The sequence below is a fragment of the Eschrichtius robustus genome, chromosome X, assembly GCF_028021215.1.
Source record: "Eschrichtius robustus isolate mEscRob2 chromosome X, mEscRob2.pri, whole genome shotgun sequence".
Taxonomy (NCBI): Eukaryota; Metazoa; Chordata; class Mammalia; order Artiodactyla; family Eschrichtiidae; genus Eschrichtius; species Eschrichtius robustus.
Window position 1 is genome coordinate 108,180,932 of NC_090845.1, and position 19,997 is coordinate 108,200,928.

Sequence of the window (19,997 nt, forward strand, 5' to 3'; positions counted from 1 at the left end):
GGGGATTTTTTTGCCTGAGACCCAAGTTAGTTCCTCTAAGATATGAATATAGGCAGATAGCAGCAGGTTATGTGTGGAATTTGGAATAGACAAGGCTGATGACACTTTTTCCCTGCCTCACATAGAAGCAGGGGTACCCACAAGTCTCTAAGTTTTTATTACATGCAATTAATACTTGTGGAAACAAGGTTACACTCACTGGCAAAAAGAACAAAGTGGTGTGGGTTCTCCCCTAAGGTAAGCGCTTACTTCAGTGCTTCTAGCTTATTGTTTCCAATATTTCCAGTTTGGACTCTGGGCCTACATGGATCTCCTTAACTCTTCCTTCCTGTCTTAGCTAGCCTAACAATTATTGACTTCTGAGCTGCTTAGCTGTCTGACACTGCTGCCTTTGGTTAACTAAGCTTGCCTATCAGCAAAGTCAACCTGATATTCCTTAGTTTGTTGCTTCAAGCTGCAACTTTTTGCTGATTCCACTTTATCTGACCAAACTACAAGTTCTGGTCCCTCCTAGCCATCCTCTATCTTGCTGCCACCTATTCCATATTGTATAAACTATCCTCTTTCACCTTGAGCAAATTATCTGCCTCTATCAGGAAACTGATGCCTTTAGGCAGAGACTCCTTGTTAAAACCTCACCCAAGCCTGTTCTGTCTAGGCTTTATATCAAACTTGAAAATATTATTTCCAATTCCCTGTATCTACCATCAAATTTACCTGTTTCCTGGCCAGTGCCCTCAGCATGCTCTACCTGATAAACTAACTCATGCTGAGTTGTTGATCATTGTGAATACCTTGATGAATAACTCTATACAGAAGGATTCCCACTTTAGTTACTGAAAAAAATGCCAGAGCACAAAGTTAATAGCGGTAGAATTTCTGGCACTCTGACAGAATAGTGGAATTATTATCATTATATAATGAAATAATAGTGGTACCCTTCAAGTTATACTACAGGTGCCCTCCTGCTCCACTTTTGCAAAGGGCAAGTCCTCATAGAATGTTTATAAGCTAGAAAGAAATTCTCTAAAAAGGCATCTCATCACCAATGTGATGATGAAGCTGTTTTTAAGCTACATACCTCTAAATATTTGGACGTATCCTTAGAAAACCAAGAGTTTCTCTGAAAGTCTTAATTTTCTTTGAAAAAATAAATGGACAATAGTATACTGCATGGAAATGTGTACAACTTTACCAATTTTCCAGACTGACATCTTCTGACTGGTTCCCCTTTTAGACTTTTGAAAGTATAATTACTGCCAGCTATCTAGTTCCTATGGAACATAAAATTACCCAAAAGAATCATAAGTATTCCATCATCTCCACTGTAGAGAAAAATCAAGCACCATTTTTATTTGGCATTGTTTCCAAGGCGCAGTGTATTCCAAATTATGAAAAATTTCTTGATAAATGAATTCGTGGAAGTCAACTCATTTGCAAGTTAGGAACTGCTTATGTTACGTATGTGGCATTTTCCCCAGTTTTTAAACACTATGCTAGAGAAGATCTTGTGGTTCTTGGCTAATCAAAAGAAATCAAAATCTTTTCCATGGTGATATTTTCTTCATCTCACCAACATAGAGTGAGAGACATAGACCACCAACTCCCAGACTGGGTATAAGGACGCTTGGTGCATTACAAAAATACCCTGGGTAGGTCAAGGCATATTGAACTGTCTCAATCTCTCTTGCTTCCCACATGTACACACTTTCCCAGAGGACCCCTAAATAAACAAAGTCTACCTGAAAACTTTAAACAAAAGGCATTATTAATATCATTCCCTTTATAAGAAAAGGGAAGAAACAAAACCAAAGCCCAGATTAAAAATTCAGTCAGAGATCACTCACGGGGGATGTCTTAACACCATGCAAACTGATTGCCATTTCCTTTCCTTGGTGTCTGGAATTCAGAGACTGATCTCCTTAATCTGGCTTACATGGCCCTTCACAATCAGGCTCCAGTTTAACTTTCCAGGGTCTTCTCTGTTTCTTCCTACACATAAATCCTCCATACCAGCCAGATGTCCCCTTCATTGGTCCCCGAACATCAGTTCTTATGTGCCTTTGCTTGCGTCATCTCCCCTGCCTGATGGTCTCAAACTGCTTCTCTTTAATGACAGGAGGAAGCCTGGTATATTGAAAGGAGAACGAGTTCTGGAGTGTGACCAGCCAAGGGTTCAGATCCTGGCTTTGCCATTTAACAGTCATATGCCTTTAGGCAAAGTTTCTTAGTTTCTCTAAACCTCAGTTCCCTAACCTGAAAAATGAGGATGATAATGTTGCCTACCTTGTAGGAATATTATGTGGGTTAAATGAGATAATGCATGAAAGGCACCTAGCCCATATTAGGGCTCCAACAAATAGGATATATCATCATCATTATTATCCTTTTTCATTTTTAAAGTCATAACTCATAGCTCAACCACCAGCCAAGTCCACAGGGATATCCACTTTCTCTGAGCTCTAATATCTTACTGCAACTATATCGCATGACTGGTACTTTAATATTATTAGTTTTATCGTAGGTGCAAATATCTTATCTAGCCAAGTACACTGAAAGCTCATTTAGGTCTAGGAATATGTCAACCTTCTCTCCATTCTCCCAGATAACCTTTTATACAGAGGTAGAATGCCCAAAATATTTGTTGCTTATCTTAGATTATAGATGCAGAGTCAGTAAGCACTGACTGGCAGGATGATGACACAGGGCTTGAAAGATAATAAAATTAAATAATAAATAATGTCACTTGCAACTAACATTTCATTGAACACTTATAGTTACTAAAAACTGTATACAGGCACTTGACAGATAATGTCATTTCATTCTCGCAAAAGCACAGTGAAATAGGTCTTATTAGCTCCATTTTACAGATGAGAAAACTGAGTCTCACAGAAGTTATGGAACTTTGGGGGGATTACATAGCTTGTAAGTGGAGGAGGCAGGATCTAGATCATTTGACTCTGGATTCTGAAAAGTTCTAAACGAACCAACATATTGCCTTACTAAAGGACATATGCTATCCTAAGGACTTTTTACAAATTATTGAAGATCACTTCGCTGTTGGTAACCAGAGTGTACTTTGCTAAGGTGAAAAAGTGTACATAATAGAAAGATTTTTAGCATTCATAATTGGAAAAAAATGGAGTTCTAGTACACCAGACCATTCCCACACTCATCCACTGCTGTAATTCTTGATCATTCTTGAATTGAAGATCCAATCTATGTGAGAGAAGAGGGGAGGGTGATCAAGAGGAGGCAGATAGATGGGCAGATGGCTGGAGGAGTAGATGGCCATGTGGGAGAGTACAGGGACTGTTGCCTGCTGTGTCCCAGGAAGGCTCAATGTCCATCAAGGAAAGAAAACGATTGGGAGACGCTTCACAGTACAACACACCAAATGGAATAAGAGCCTATTCATCCAGTTGGAGCAAGAAAAAAGTAACAGTGCCCACTTCCTGTGTGGGTGTTCTTGGCCTTTTCCAGCAAGGTGTGTGTTTAAAAAAAGATTAGTACAATAGGGCATGAACAGTCCTATTGAAAACAGCCGCCTGCATAGACTTGGCAGATTTTGTGGAACAGTTCCGTCTGACATTTAAAGTGTGGCAAAACTACTTAAATTCAATTTAAAAATAAGTTTTCTATAGCCCCTTATTTTCTTCTTATAAGCATGAGCTCGATGAAGATGGCATCATGAGCTTTACAGGATGCCCCTCAGAATGAATGCTTGTCAAAGACAAGAATATGTGGCACTAAGGGATGACAAGCTGATTAGGCTGCATTGATTCCCAGGCTCGTGCCTGTGAAGAATATTCTCTCAAGAAAGAAAACTTGTGGGTGGAATTTGGATAGTGGTTTGGACTGGGATGCAGCTCCAAACCACTGCAGCCAAGTTCACAAAAGGAACATGAACAAATGTTTTAATCAACAAATGGTAAAGAGGAAAGGGAACAGAGAGGGACATTTTGTGTAATGTCACTGAGGGACTCGGACCTGCATCCTGATTTCTTCACAGCAGCTGAATTTGGTTAGAAAAAGGATTGCAGAACTCTGGTTGAATAGGTCATACAGCATAGCTACTAGCTTATTCTTGTTCCCCAGCATAAAGATTTGAAATGCTTCTTGAGGAACTCAATAGACAGACTTCTTTTTTTCTCCAGTGAGATACTGGCTCAAAAGCATCCATCCACATCCTCCAAGTTATCTCCCTGCTTTCTTCCTGATCCCTTCTGCTAGAACCATGGCCAGGAGCTAGAGAATATACTATCACTATATAACAAAAGCTTCCTTGTTTTGAGTATTGCAGAGGGAAATTCCACCTTTCTCTCCAAACTTTTCCCTCTGTCTATCCCCTTAATAGCACCTTCACAAGGGAAGAGGACTTAATATGCTTATTGGTCAAAGCTTGAAACATAGGTCATGTTACATTTGAACAGTGGATATAGTTATCGTTCCAGAACCCATTCGTGGCGCTCTTTCACTTACACTTCTAGGAAGGATCTAAACTGTTGGTGCAGATTTAATCATTCTCTTCTTCCATATCTTCCTCTTTCTTACATTCCTGCCTCAGGAACAAACTTGGCATTCTTTTTGTCTTCTTTCTGTACCACTCCATGTAGCTGGTTGGCTCAATGGATTCAGAGCCTTTCTTGAGATCTGGCTTCTCTCTCTCTCATCCCTACTCACTCTCCACTTACCACCTGTCCCAAGCAGGCATATCTAAGTACACAGGTCCTAAGATTAGGATTAGGGAGTGGGGGTGAGTAAGAGACTCCATTAAGCCCCCAGCTTAAACCCCATCATCCCATTCAGTTTTTTTGCAAGGATTACTGAGTACTAGCCAGCTATCAATGAAGTAGTAATTAGATTCCCATTTGGTTACTGTTCTTTGCACATAGCTTCCTTGATATAGAACCCTGCAAGAATGAGGGATCACTGAGAGGGCAGGAACCAAGGATTTTAGAGTCCGGGGCTATATTACCAATCTGAGACTATCAAAAGCCATCTATAGCTACTATTCTGGAATTGGAAATATATCTTGCCTGGATTACTAAAATAGACACCTCTCTGTTCCTCCCACCTCCATTTTCACTTTTCTCTTGCCCATCCTTCTCATTATAGCTAGAGCAAACTTCCTAATTAGAAAATCTTTTCATATTACTCCTTTCTTTAAACACATTTGTTCGTTTTTTATCCTTACCATGACTTTGAAGACTTGCTAATCTGGCCCTGGTCAACTCTAAATGAGTGGTTCTCAAGATCCATCTCAACAAGAGTCACTTGGTATTTTTGTCCTACCCCAGAAATAGATTCAGTAAATCTGAGGAGAAGCCTGGAAATCTGCAAAGGGACAAATGCCTTAGATTATTCTGACACAGATATTCTGAGTACTACACTATGAGAATCACTTTCTTGTGGTGGTGACCTTCCCTCATCATCTTGTTCTCCTCCTTGGCTGACTTCCTCTGCTCTTCCTGAAATATTTTACTCATAGACTGATAAAATCTTGAGTTGGAATAAACCTTAAAGATCACTGAAGTGCCTTTTACACTGCATGTAGGCATCCCCTCCACAGCTTGTCTCACAGGTAGGTCTCCAGCCTCAACACTTGCTCACGTTGTTGAATGGCTCTACAAAAGTCTAAATTTCGTTCAACATGAGGATCATCTTTGGGTAGTGGAAACAGCACTAGATCTTAAGTCAGAATTTAGATCCCGACTGCCACTTTTTAGCTGGGTGATCTTAAGCAAATCACTTGATCTATCTTCAGCTCAGTTTCCTTTTCTGTAGAAAGTGCTAATGTGAAATTCAGTGCAGTGTAACAGTTAAGAGTATGGACTGGAGCCCAGATTGAGGGGAATCAAAAATTGGCTCAACGAGTTCCTAGATGTGTGATGATGGACATGTTACTTAACCCCTCTAGGCCTCAGATTAGTCATCTGTAAGGTGTACCTGAAAATAAAAATAACCAACTCATGTGGTGAAATGTAAATGAGTTCATATGTGCAAAAGGGTTGGCATATAGTAAGTACAAAGTAAGTATTAGCTATTACTACTTTCTAATACTATATATCGGGGTAAAATTCCTGCAGTAACTACCTCATATGGTTGGTGCAAAAATAAAAATCATATGAGATAATGTATGATAAAGTGCTCAATAAACTATAAAATGCCATGTAAATGTTATCAGATTTAGTTGGCATCTGTTCTAAAACTAACTTCAGACTGCACAGAATAAGTCTAATACTTATTCTACATAACAATATCTGAAGATAGCTTACCATGTACCCCCAGGCATGATAGCTTCAGTGTTTTCAACCATTCCTTATATCACATAGCTTTATGGCCTCTTCATCATCTTGGTCATATTTTATGGATGCACTATATTTCATCATTTATTTTTATTCCTCAAACATTTCTTGAACACCTACTACATTCTAAGTACTGTGCTACGTATTGGAGATATAACAATGACTGAAACACAGTTCCTACCCTCAAAAAATGTTGTCCAGTGGTCAAAATGCTTCTTAAAATATAACATCAGTACTAAATGTTACCAAAGAACTGACTGGGCCAATGTACCTCTCTTATTGTGTATAATACATATTTATCAATGTAGACTGAGGCTCCACTAGCATGGCTGATCAGTGTCCATTCATATTGAGCATAGCGTCAAATAATCCTCCAGGATTTACACATTAAAACTCCTGTTGGACCACATCTTCCCCACCCTGAATTTGTACAGATGATTGTAAACCCAAGAGTTAGGACTTGAAATTTATACATATTAAATGAGCTATTATCATTTTCACCCCATCCTTCTAGACTATAAAAACTTTAATATCTACAGAGTTAATAGGCATGCTGTCAATAAATTCAGTCATTTCGTTGATAAAAATGATGAGCAGAACACCATTAGAAATTTCCTTTCTGATTCACATAAATTCATTAGCATGTTCGCATTAGAATTATTCAACTATGTATGGAATCCCCTAACATGATTTCCATAGGGCTCGCATTCCAGGCATTCAAATAATAGTAGCTAATGCTTATTGATCAATTACTAGATACTGCTCTAACGTCCTTAGATACTGTTCCAAAAATTTTACATGTATAAACATGTCTTACCCTCACAACAATCCTGTGAAATAAATGCTACTTCTATTTTGATTTTATAGATCAGAAAACTGGGGAACTGAGAGATAATGTCAAATGCCTGAGAACCCACAGCTAATAAGTGGTAGAGCTATGATTTTAAACCTGAAGTCTAGTGCTAGAGCCCACATACCATCACTGTGATATTCCTCTTCTTGCTGTTGAACAAATGAAATGGAATTAACTAGGCATAACTTAACCCTCAGTGAAGCCATACTGAGAGCCCTCATGATCACTATTGCCTTTTCTTAGCATTTGCAATTGATTTCTTTATGAATCCACTAGAGATTTCCACTAAGGATTGATGTCAACAGCACTGGAATAAAATTTCTAGAATCTGAACCCCTCCTTTTAAAACAATCAGATTACCATTACTTTTGTAATTGCATTCAGTTAGAGACCCCTCTCATTTGATTAATATGGTGTTTCTCTGACCTATGATTACACAGCCTGCTTGCATATCATAATTAAAAGTCAACTTCCAGAATTTCATTAAATATTTAATGAGTGTCCTTGGCAGAAAGGCAGAAAGCCTAACTAAAATGGCTCTTTAAACCCATTCACTGAGAAAGAAAATGAAGCAGAATACAAGAAAGTTTATATTCCAAGCAGACACTGGTAATTATCACATTGGACCACGCATCTGTCTAGCCACCTTCTGTTCACAAGATGAAATTAAAACTGTTGGTGTGCTGGCTTCCTATTCCTGTTAGTTACAGTCTCCTCTTACGTGCCTGCAGGTAGGGATGCTCTGCAATGCTGTTTCATTGCACTGACATTTTAAGAAAGTAGAATGACCCTTCTGTTTTTATTTCCTCGTCCCTAATAGGGTCTGTTACCAGATCGCCCCCAGAAAAAGTTATTTATTGCTGTCTCTTTTATTGCTTTTCTTTTTATATTTCTGCTAACTTTCTGTGGAGAAACTTTGAGCACTTAATTGGGTGGGGCATGGAAAAGTGGGAAAGAAGGAAATAAATTGCTGGCATTTAGTCTTGGATATGCACTGTGGCAGCATTTTGGCCCAAACTGTTCAAGTTCTTATCAATTTTATGGGAATTTATTAACCCCCAAAATTGTAAAACTAAATCCTCAAAAAATTTTAGATCATCATTTTTCAACCTGTGTACTATAGAACATGAAAACAGAGTTACTTTTTTAAAGTGTGTTTGGGAGGAGGAAGTTGAATTCTCAAACTAGTTTTGGGAAATTCTTATAACATATTTTCTATGTAAGTGAATATTATTTACAATTTCAATCAATTTTAATTTTTCAAATATTTACAATTTCAAACATTATTCACAATTTCAATCAGGCAAATGTTTATTGAGCACCCACTGTGTTTCAGGTACTCTTGCAGGATCTGGATATAGAATGGTGAATAAGGCAGATATGGTCCCTCCCCTAATGGAGCTAACATACCAGAGAGACAGAAAATATACAGCTCAATGAATAAATAAATGAGATAATCTTATATAATAATACATGCTTTGAATTTAATAAAACAGAGGGATGAGATGGAACATGGCAGGAAGATGTGATGGACCTACCTTAGATAGAACCATGAGGGAAGGGCTCTCCAAGGAGGTGATATTTGATCTGAAGTTTATGGCTGTTCCATTGGAATAGCAAGGGGAAGAGTTAGGAATAGAGAATGGTGAATACTGGAAATTCCCTGAGACTAGAAAGAGTTTAGTGTGTTCAAGAAACAGCAAGGTGAGACCTTCAAGATGGAGGAGGAGTAAGACATGGAGATCACCTTCCTCCCCATAAATACATCAAAAACACATCTACACGTGGAAAACTCCTACAGAACACCTACTGAATGCTGGCAGAAGACTTCAGACTTCTCAAAAGACAAGAAAATCCCCACATACCTGGGTAGGGCAAAAGAAAAAAGAAAAAACAGAGACAAAAGAATAAGGATGGGACCCGCACCTCTGGGAGGGAGGTGTGAAGAAGGTAAAGATTCCACACACTAGGAAGCCCCTTCACTGGCGGAGACAGGGGTTGGGTAGGGGGGAAGCTTTGGAGCTACAGAGGAGAACGCAGCAACAGGAGTGCAGAGGGCAAAGTGGAGAGATTCCCACACAGAGGATCAGTGCCGACCAGCACTCAAGAGCCTGAGAGGCTTGTCTGCTCACCCGCTGGGGCGGGCAGGGGCTGGGAGCTGAGGCTCGGGCTTCAGAGTTCAGATCCCAGGGAGAGGACTGGGGTTGGCTGTGTAAACACAGCCTGAAGGGGGCTACTGCACCACAGCTAGCCAGGAGGGAGTCCAGGAAAATGTCTGGACCTGCTGGAGAGGCAAGAGACCTTTGTTTTGGGCTGTGTGAGGAGAGGGGATTCCTTCCCAGTGTGCCCACAGAAGGCAGAGCACTGCCTAAGTGAGCTCCAGAGATGGGCACGAGCTGCGGCTATCAGCCTGGAACCCAGAGATGGGCATGAACCACTAATGCTACTGCCGTTGCCCCCAAGAATCATGTGTGCGAGTGCAACTCATTATCCACAACACCCCCAGGAGCCCTGCGCAGCACATCACTTCCAAGATCCCGAGATCCAGGGACAAACTCCCCAGGAGAACACATGGCACACCTCAGGCTACTGCAATGTCACGCCGGCCTCTGCCACCTCAGGCTGGCCCCGCATTCCAATTATGACTACAGTACCCCCTGCCTCCCCCCGGCCTGAGTCAGCAAGAGAGCCCTAATCAACTGCTGCTTTAACCCCCTCCTGTCTGGGTGGGGAACAGATCCTGAGGGCAGCCTACATGCAGAGGCAGGGCCAAAACCAAAGCTGAACCCCAGGAGCTGTGCAAACAAAGAAGAGAAAGGGAAATCTCTCCTAGCAGCCTGAGGAGCAGTGGATTAAATCCCCACAATCAACTTGGTAAATGCTGCATCTGAAGAATACCTCAATAGACAACGAATGTTTCCACAATTGAGGTGGTGGACTTTGGGAGCAACTGTAGACTTGGGGTTTGCTTTCTGCATCTAATTTGTTTCCAGTTTTATGTTTATCTTAGTTTCGTATTTACTGCTTTTTATTATTGGAAGATTTGTTTATAGGTTTGGTTGTTCTCTTTCTTTTTCTTATACGTATATATACTTTTTCCTTTTTTCTCTTTTTGTGAGTATGTATGTGTATGCTTCTTTGTGTGATTTTGTCTGTTTAGGTTTGCTTTTACCATTTGTCCTAGGGTTCTGTCTGTTCATCTTCTTTTTGCTTTTGTTTTTGTTTTCTGTCTTCCTTTTCTTCTCAGCTGTGGGGCTGGCAGGCTCTTGGTGCTCTGGCTGGCTGTCGGACCTGAGTCTCCAAGGTGGGAGGGCCGAGTCGAGGACACCAGACCACCAGAAACCTCCTGGGCCCACATAATATCAATTGGCGAGAGCTCTCCCAGAGATCTCCATCTCAACACTAAGACCCAGCTCCACCCAACGGTCTGCAAGCTCCAGTGCTGGACACCCCATGCCAAACAACCAGCAAGACAGGAACACACCCCACCCATTAGCAGAGAGGCTGCCTACAGTCATACTAAGTACACAGGCACCCCAAAACACACCACTGGACGCAGCCCTGACCACCAGAAGAACAAGATACAGCCCCAACCACCAGAACACAGGCACCAGTCCCCTCCGCCAGGAAGCCTACACAAGCCACTGAAGCAACCTCACCCACTGGGGGCAGACACCAAAAATAATGGGAACTACGAACGTGCAGCCTGTGAAAAGAAGACCCCAAATGCAGTACGTTCAAAAAATGAGAAACAGAGAAATATGAAATAGATGAAGGAGAAAGGTAAAAATTCACCAGACCAAACAAATGAAGAGGAAACAGGCAGTCTACCTGAAAAAGAATTCAAAGTAATGATAGTAAAGATGATCCAAAATCTCAGAAATACAATGGAGAAAATAAAAGAAACATTTAACAAGGACCTAGAAGAACTAAAGAGCAAACAAACAATGATGAACAACACAATAAATGAAATTTTAAAACTCTAGAAGGAACCAATAGCAGAATAACTGAGGCAGAAGAATGGATAAGTGACCTGGAAGATAAAATAGTGGAAATAACTACAGCAGAGTAGAATAAAGAAAAAAGAATGAAAAGAATTGAGGACAGTATCAGAGACCTCTGGGGCAACATTAAATGCACCAACATTCGAATAACAGGGGTCCCAGAAGAAGAAGAGAAAAAGAAAGAGACTGAGAAAATATTTGATGAGATTATACTTGAAAACTTCCCTAATATGGGAAAGGAAACAGTCAATCAAGTCCAGGAAGCACAGAGTCTCATACAGGATAAATCCAAGGAGAATCACGCCAAGAAACATATTAATCCAACTATCAAAAATTAAATTCAAAGAAAAAATATTAAAAGCTGAAAGGGAAGAGCAACAAAAAACATATAAGGGAAACCCCATAAGGTTAACAGCTGATCTTTCAGCAGAAACTCTGCAAGACAGAAGGGAATGGCAGGACATATTTAAAGTGATGAAAGGGAAAAACCTACAACCAAGATTACTCTACCCAACAAGGATCTCATTCAGATTCAACAGAGAAATTAAAAACTTTACAGACAAGCAAAAGTTAAGAGAATTCAGCACCACCAAACCAGCTTTACAACAAATGCTAAAGGAACTTCTCTAGGCAGGAAACACAAGAGAAGGAAAAGACCTACAATAACAAACCCAACACAATTCAGAAAATGGTAATAGGAACATACATATCGATAATTACACTAATGTAAATGGAATAAATGCTCCAATCAAAAGACATAGACTGGCAGAATGGATACAAAAACAAGACCCGTATATATGCTGTCTACAAGAGACCCACTTCAGACATAGGGACGCATACAGACTGAAGGTAAGGGGATGGAAAAAGATATTCCATGCAAATGGAAGTCAAAAGAAAGCTGGAGTACCTATACTCATATGAGACAAAATAAACTTTAAAATAAAGACTAGATTCTCAGACCTTCAAGATGGCGGAGGAGTAAGACATGGAGATCACCTTCCTCCACACAAATACATCAGAAATGCATCTACACGTGGAACAACTCCTACAGAACGCCTACTGAACGTTGGCAGAAGACCTCACACTTCTCAAAAGGCAAGAAACTCCCCACGTACCTGGGTAGGGCAAAAGAAAAAAAGAAAAAACAGAGATAAAAGAATAGGGATGGGACCTGCACCAGTGGGAGGGAGCTCTGAAGGAGGAAAGGTTTCCACACACTAGGAAGCCCCTTCACTGGCGGAGATGGGGGGTAGGTGGGGGGGAAGCTTTGGAGCCACGGAGGAGAACGCAGCAACAGGAGTGCAGAGGGCAAAGTGGAGAGATTCCCGCACAGAGGATCAGTGCCGACCAGCACTCAAGAGCCTGAGAGGCTTGTCTGCTCACCCGCCAGGGTGGGTGGGGGCTGGGAGCTGAGGCTTGGGCTTCGGAGGTCAGATCCCAGGGAGAGGACTGGGGTTGGCTGCATGAACACAGCCTGAAGGGGGCTAGTGCACCACAGCAAGCCAGGAGGGAGTCCGGGAAAAAGTCTGGACCTGCCTAAGAGCAAGAGACCACTGTTTCAGGGTGCGCAAGGAGAGGGGATTCAGAGCACCACCTAAACGAGCTCCAGAGACAGGCGCAAGTCTCGGCTATCAGCGCGGACCCCAGAGACGGGAATGAAATGCTAAGGCTGCTGCTGCAGCCACCAAGAAGCCTGTGTGCAATCACAGGTCACTATCCACACCTCCCCTCCCAGGAGCCTGTGCAGCCCGCCACTATGAGGGTCCCGTGATCCAGGGACAACTTCCCTGGGAGAACACACAGCATGCCTCAGGCTGTTGCAACGTCACGCCGGCCTCTGCCGCCGCAGGCTCGCCCTGTATTCCGTACCCCTCCCTCTCCCCAGCCTGAGTGAGCCAGAGCACCCTAATCAGCTGCTCCTTTAACCCCATCCTGTATGAGCAAAGAACAGACAACCTCAGGGGACCTACACGCAGAGGTGGGCCCAAATCCAAAGCTGAACCCCGGGAGCTTTGCGAACAAAGAAGAGACAGGGAAATCTCTCCCAGCAGCCTCAGGAGCAGCGGATTAAATCTCCACATTCAACTTGATGTACCCTGCATCTCTGGAATACCTGAATAGACAATGAATTATCCCAAAATTCAGGCGGTGGATTTTGGGAGCAACTGAAGACTTGGGGTTCGCTTTCTGCATCTAATTTGTCTCTGGTTTTATGTTTATCTTAGTTTAGTATTTAGAGTTTATGATCATCGGTATATTTGTTTACTGATTTGGTTGCTCTCTTCCTTTTTTTTTAATATGTAGATATATATATATATTTTTTCCTTTTTCTCTTTTTGAGAGTGTGTATGTGTGTGCTTCTTTGTGTGATTTTGTCTGTATAGCTTTGCTTTTACCATTTGTCCTAGGGTTCTGTCTGTCCATTTTCTTTTCTTTTCTTTTTTTAATTACTTTTTAATTTTAAAAATTTTTAATAATTTTTTTACTTTTTATTTTAATAACTTATTTTATTTTATTTTATTCTTTCTTTCTTTCTTTTTTTCTCCCTTTTCGTCTGAGCCGTGTGGCTGACAGGGTCTTGGTGTTCTGGCCGGGTGTCAGGCCTGCGCCTCTGAGGTGGGAGAGCCGAGTTCAAAACATTGGTCCACCAGAGACCTCCCAGCTCCACGTAATATCAAATGTTGAGAGCTCTCCCAGATATCTCCATCTCAGTGCTAAGACCCAGCTGCACTTAACGACCAGCAAGCTACAGTGCTGGACACCCTATGCCAAACAACTAGCAAGACAGGAACACAACCCCACCCATTAGCAGAAAGGCTGCCTAAAATCATAAGAAGGTCACAGACACCCTAAAACACACCACCAGACACGGTCCTGCCACCAGAAAGACAAGATCAAGCCTCATCCACCAGAACACAGGCACTAGTCCCCTCCACCAGGAAGCCTACACAATCCACTGAACAAACCTTAGCCACTGGGGGCAGACACCAAAAACAACGGGAACTACGAACCAGCAGTCTGTGAAAAGAAGACCCCAAAAACAGTAAGTTAAGCAAAATGAGAAGACAGAGAAACACACAGCAGATGAAGGAGCAAGGTAAAACCCACCAGACCAAACAAATGAAGAGGAAATAGGCAGTCTATCTGAAAAAGAATTCAGAGTGATGATAGCAAGATGATCCAAAATCTTGGGAACAGAATGAAGAAAATACAAGAAATGTTTAACAAGGAACTAGAAGAACTAAAGAGCAAACAAACACTGATGAACAACACAATAAATGAAATTAAAAATTCTCTAGAAGGAATCAATAGCAGAATAACTAAGGCAGAAGAACGGATAAGTGACCTGGAAGATAAAATAGTGGAGAAGGAAAAGACCTACAATAACAAACTCAAAACAATTAAGAAAATGGTAATAGGAACATACATATCATTAATTACCCTAAATGTAAATGGAATAAATGCTCCAAGCAAAAGACACAGACTGGCTGAATGGATACAAAAATAAGACCCATATATATGCTGTCTACAAGAGACCCACTTCAGACCTAGGGACACATACAGACTGAAAGTGAGGGGATGGAAAAAGATATTCCATGCAAATGGAAATCAAAAAAAAAAGCTGGAGTAGCAATTGTCTTACCAAACAAAATAGACTTTAAAATAAAGACTATTACAAGAGACAAAGAAGGACACTACATAATGATCAAGGGATATATGCAAAAAGAAGATATAACAATTGTAAATATTTATGCACCCAACATAGGAGCACCTCAATACAGAAGGCAAATGCTAACAGCCATAAAAGGAGAAATCAGCACTAACACAGTCATAGTAGGGGACTTTAACACCTCAATTTCACCAAGGGACAGATCATCCAAAATGAAAATAAATAAGGAAACACATGCTTTAAATGATACATTAAACAAGATGGACTTAATTGATATTTATAGGACATTCCACCCAAAAACAACAGAATATACTTTCTTCTCAAGTGCTCATGGAACATTCTCCAGGATAGATCATATCTTGGGTCACAAATCAAGCCTTGGGAAATTTAAGAAAATTGAAATCGTATCAAGTATCTTTTCTGACCACAACGCTATGAGACTAGATATCAATTACAGGATGAAATCTGTAAAAAATACAAACACATGGAGGCTAAACAATACACTACTTAATAACCAAGAAATCACTGAAAAAATCAAAGAGTAAATAAAAAAATACCTAGAAACAAATGACATTGAAAACACGACGACCCAAAACCTATGGGATGCAGCAAAAGCAGTTCTAAGAGGGAAGTTTATAGCAATACAATCCTACCTCAAGAAACAACAAACATCTCAAATAAACAACCTAACCTTACACCTAAAGCAATTAGAGAAAGAAGAACAAAAAAAACCCAAAGTTAGCAGAAGGAAAGAAATCATAAAGAGCAGATCAGAAATAAATGACAAAGAACTGAAGAAAACAATAGCAAAGATCAATACAACTAAAAGCTGGTTCTTTGAGAAGAGAAAGAAAATTGATAAACCATTAGGCAGGCTCATCAAGAAAAAAAGGGAGAAGACTCAAATCAATAGAATTAGAAATGAAAAAGAAGTATCAACTGACACTGCAGAGATACAAAGGATCATGAGAGATTACTACAAGAAACTATATGCCAATAAAATGGACAACCTGGAAGAAACGGACAAATTCTTCGAAAAGTACAACCTTCCAAGACTGAACCAGGCAGAAGGAGAAGATATGAACAGACCAAACACAAGTAATAAAATTGAAACTGTGATTAAAAATCTTCCAACAAACAAAAACCCAGGACCAGATGGCTTCACAGGTGAATTCTATCAAACATTTAGAGAAGAGCTAACACCTACCCTTCTCAAACTCTGCCAAAATATAGCAGAGGGAGGAACACTCCCAAACTCATTCTATGAGGCCACCATCACCCTAACCAGACAAAGACCACAAAAACCAGACAAAGACGTCACAAAGAAAGAAAACTACAGGCCAATATCACTGATGAACATAGATGCAAACATCCTCAACAAAATACTAGCAAACAGAATCCAACAACACATTAAAAGGCTCATACACCATGATCAAGTGGGGTTTATCCCAGGAATGCAAGAATTCTTCAATACATGCAAATCAAGCAATGTGATACACCATATTAACAAACTGAAAGATAAAAACTATATGATAATCTCAATAGATGCAGAGAAAGCTTTTGACAAAATTCAACACCCATTTATGATAGAAACTTTCCAGAAATTGGGCATAGAGGGAACCTACCTCAACATAATAAAGGTCCTATACAGCAAACCCACAGCCAACATTGTTCTCAATGGTGAAAAACTGAAACCATTTCCTCTAAGATCAGGAACAAGACAACGTTGCCCATTCTCACCACTACTATCCAACATTGTTTTGGAGGTTTTAGCCACAGCAATCAGAGAAGAAAAAGATATAAAAGGAATCCAAGTTGGAAAAGGAGTAAAACTGTCACTGTTTGCAGATGACATGATACTATACATAGAGAATCCTAAAGGTGCTACCAGAAAACTACTAGAGCTAATCAATGAACTTGGTAAAGTAGCAGGATGCAAAATTAATGCACAGAAATCTCTTGCATTCCTATACACTAACAATGAAAAATCTGAAAGAGAACTTAAGGAAAAAATCCCATTTACCATTGCAACAAAAAGAATAAAATACCTAGGAATAAACCTTCATAAGGAGACCAAAGACCTGTATGCAGAAAACTATAGCACACTGATGAAAGAAATTAAAGATGATACCAACAGATGGAGAGATATACCATGCTCTTGGATTGGAAGAATCAACATTGTGAAAATGACTATACTACCCAAAGCAATCTACAGATTCAGTGCAATCCCTATCAAACTACCAATGGCATTTTTCACAGAACTAGAAAAAAATTTCTCAGTTTGTATGGAAACACAAAAGACCCCAAATAGCCAAAGCAAACTTGAGAAAGAAAAACGGAGCTGGAGGAATCAGGCTCCCTGACTTCAGACTATACTACAAAGCTACAGTAATCAAGACAGTATGGTACTGGCACAAAAACAGAAATATAGATCAGTGGAACAGGATAGAAAACCCAGAGATAAACCCATGCAGATATGGTCACCATATCTTTGACAAAGGAGGCAAGAATACACAATGGAGAAAAGACAGCCTTTTTAATAACTGGTGCTGGGAAAATTGAACAGCTACATGTAAAAGAATGAAATTAGAACACTCCGTAACACCATACACAAAAATAAAGTCAAAATGGATTAAAGACCTAAATGTAAGGCCAGACACTATCAAACTCTTAGAGGAAAACATAGGCAGAACACTCTATGACATACATCACAGCAAGATTCTTTTTGACCCAGCTCCCAGAGAAATGGAAATAAGAACACAAATAAACAAATGGGACCTAATGAAACTTAAAAGCTTTTGCACAGCAAAGGAAACCATAAACAAGACCAAAAAACAACCCTCAGAATGGGAGAAAATATTTGCAAATGAAGCAACTGACAAAGGATTAATCTCCAAAATGTACAAGCAGCTCATGATGCAGCTCAATATCAAAAAAAAACACAACCCAATCCAAAAATGGGCAGAAGACCTAAATAGACATTTCTCCAAAGAAGACATACAGATGGCCAAGAAGCACATGAAAAGCTGCTCAACATCACTAACTATTAGAGAAATGCAAATCAAAACTACAATGAGGTATCACCTCACACCAGTTAGAATGGGCATCATCAGAAAATCTACAAACAACAAATGCTGGAGAGGGTGTGGAGAAGAGTGAACCCTCTTGCACTGTTGGTGGGAACGTAAATTGTTACAGCCACTATGGAGGACAGTATGGAGGTTCCTTACAAAACTAAAAATAGAACTACCATACAACCCAGCAATCCCACTACTGGGCATATACCCTGAGAAAACCTTAATTCAAAGAGTCATGTACCACAGTGTTCATTGCAGCTCTATTTACAATAGCCAGGACATGAAAGCAACCTAAGTGTCCAACGACAGATGAATGGATAAAGAAAATGTGGCACATATATACAATAGAATGTTACTGGGTCATAAAAAGAAACGAAACTGAGTTATTTGTAGTGAGGTGGATGGACCTAGAGTCTGCCATACAGAGTGAAGTAAGGCAGAAAGAGAAAAAGAAATACCGTGTGCTAATGCATATATATGGAATCTAAAAAAAATGGTACTAATGAAACTAGTGGCAGGGTTAGTAAAGACCCAGATGTAGAGAACGGACTTGAGGACATGGGGGGGAATGGGAAGCTGGGACGAAGTGAGAGAGTAGCATTGACATATATACACTACCAGATGTAAAATAGATAGCTAGTGTGAAGCAGCTGCATAGCACATGGAGATCAGTTCGGTGCTTTTCAAGGACCTAGAGGGGTGGGATAGGGAGGGTGGGAGGGAGACGCAAGAGGGAGGGGATATGGGATTATATGTATACATATAACTGATTTACTTTGTTATACAGCAGAAATAATACAACATTGTAAAGCAATTATACTCCAATAAAGATATTTTAAAAAACAAAAGAAAGAAAGAAAGAAACAGCAAAGAAGCCAATGTGGCTGCAGCAGACTGTTAAGGTCAAGGTTACCAGATGATGCTGAAAAGGAAGGCAGGGCCAGCCCATGTAGGGCCTTGTGAACTGTGGTAGGGATTAAACGATTTTGAGCAGGAAAAGTGGCCTAACTCAATTTACATCAAGACTTTGAGAAGTCCCACCTTAAAGAAATCTGCTTAGAATTTTTAATCCAGTAGTTCCCAAGCACATTTGATTGCTGAAGACTTTTATCCCTATAGAATACATTTTAACATCTTGCATAATAGTATCCCATAGGACACCAGTTTAGGAAACACTTGAGATAAATCTGTGAGTGAAATAGCCATTTTGCAGTATTACGAATGTTTGAGGATGTACGGAGAATAGAGATATATAGATGAATACAGGCAGACAGATGATGTGGACAAATACAGACATTTTTGCTCTAGTTTTAGACAGGATACTGAGTAGGTCATAGAGTTGGGAGGAAGGAGGTTAGAGTTCTTGTATTCTTACAAAATAACCATATTTTCTTTTCTCAAACACTGAAACTGTTATCAGGAGGACTTCTATTTTACCTGTCTTCTCTCAAACCTTTGCTCATAGAGGGTTCTGAAGGAAAAGCAGTTGAACCTAGAGCAATGTTTGTGTGGTTTGCTTTAAGAAATAAATCAGTAATGCCCATCATTTCTTACAATATGCATCTTTCAGGATAGGAAAGGAGAGGTAGAGGAGTGAGTAAGAAGAGACAGCTGAGTAGTAGGTAAGAGAAAGGGGATGTTCAAGTTGAATCTGTGGGGCTCACAACATGATGGATGCCAGGGTTTTTGCACAAGCAATGTCATTTCCTCCTTGTCATTCGAAGGATGATAATAAGGTGAACTTGAAGGAAGAATGAGGAAGTGATGAGAGACAGTCTAGTTAAGTGGTTAAAAGCATGCTCTTTAAAATCAGGCTCGGTTTCCAGACCAAGCTCTGCCAGTTACTAGCTATGTTTCTTTGGACAAGTTATTTAACCTCTCTGAGACTTGGCTTCCTCATCTATAAAATGAAGATGATAATTGTATCTAGCTCATAAGAATGTTGAAGGTATTAAATGAGATTATATATGTAAAGAGCTGAGTGCAGTGCCTGTTATAGTATATATTATAAGATGTTCCTCTTGTCAAATTTATTAATGTCTAGGCCTTTCGGAGAGAGGAGACTGGAAATGCAGTTCAATATTA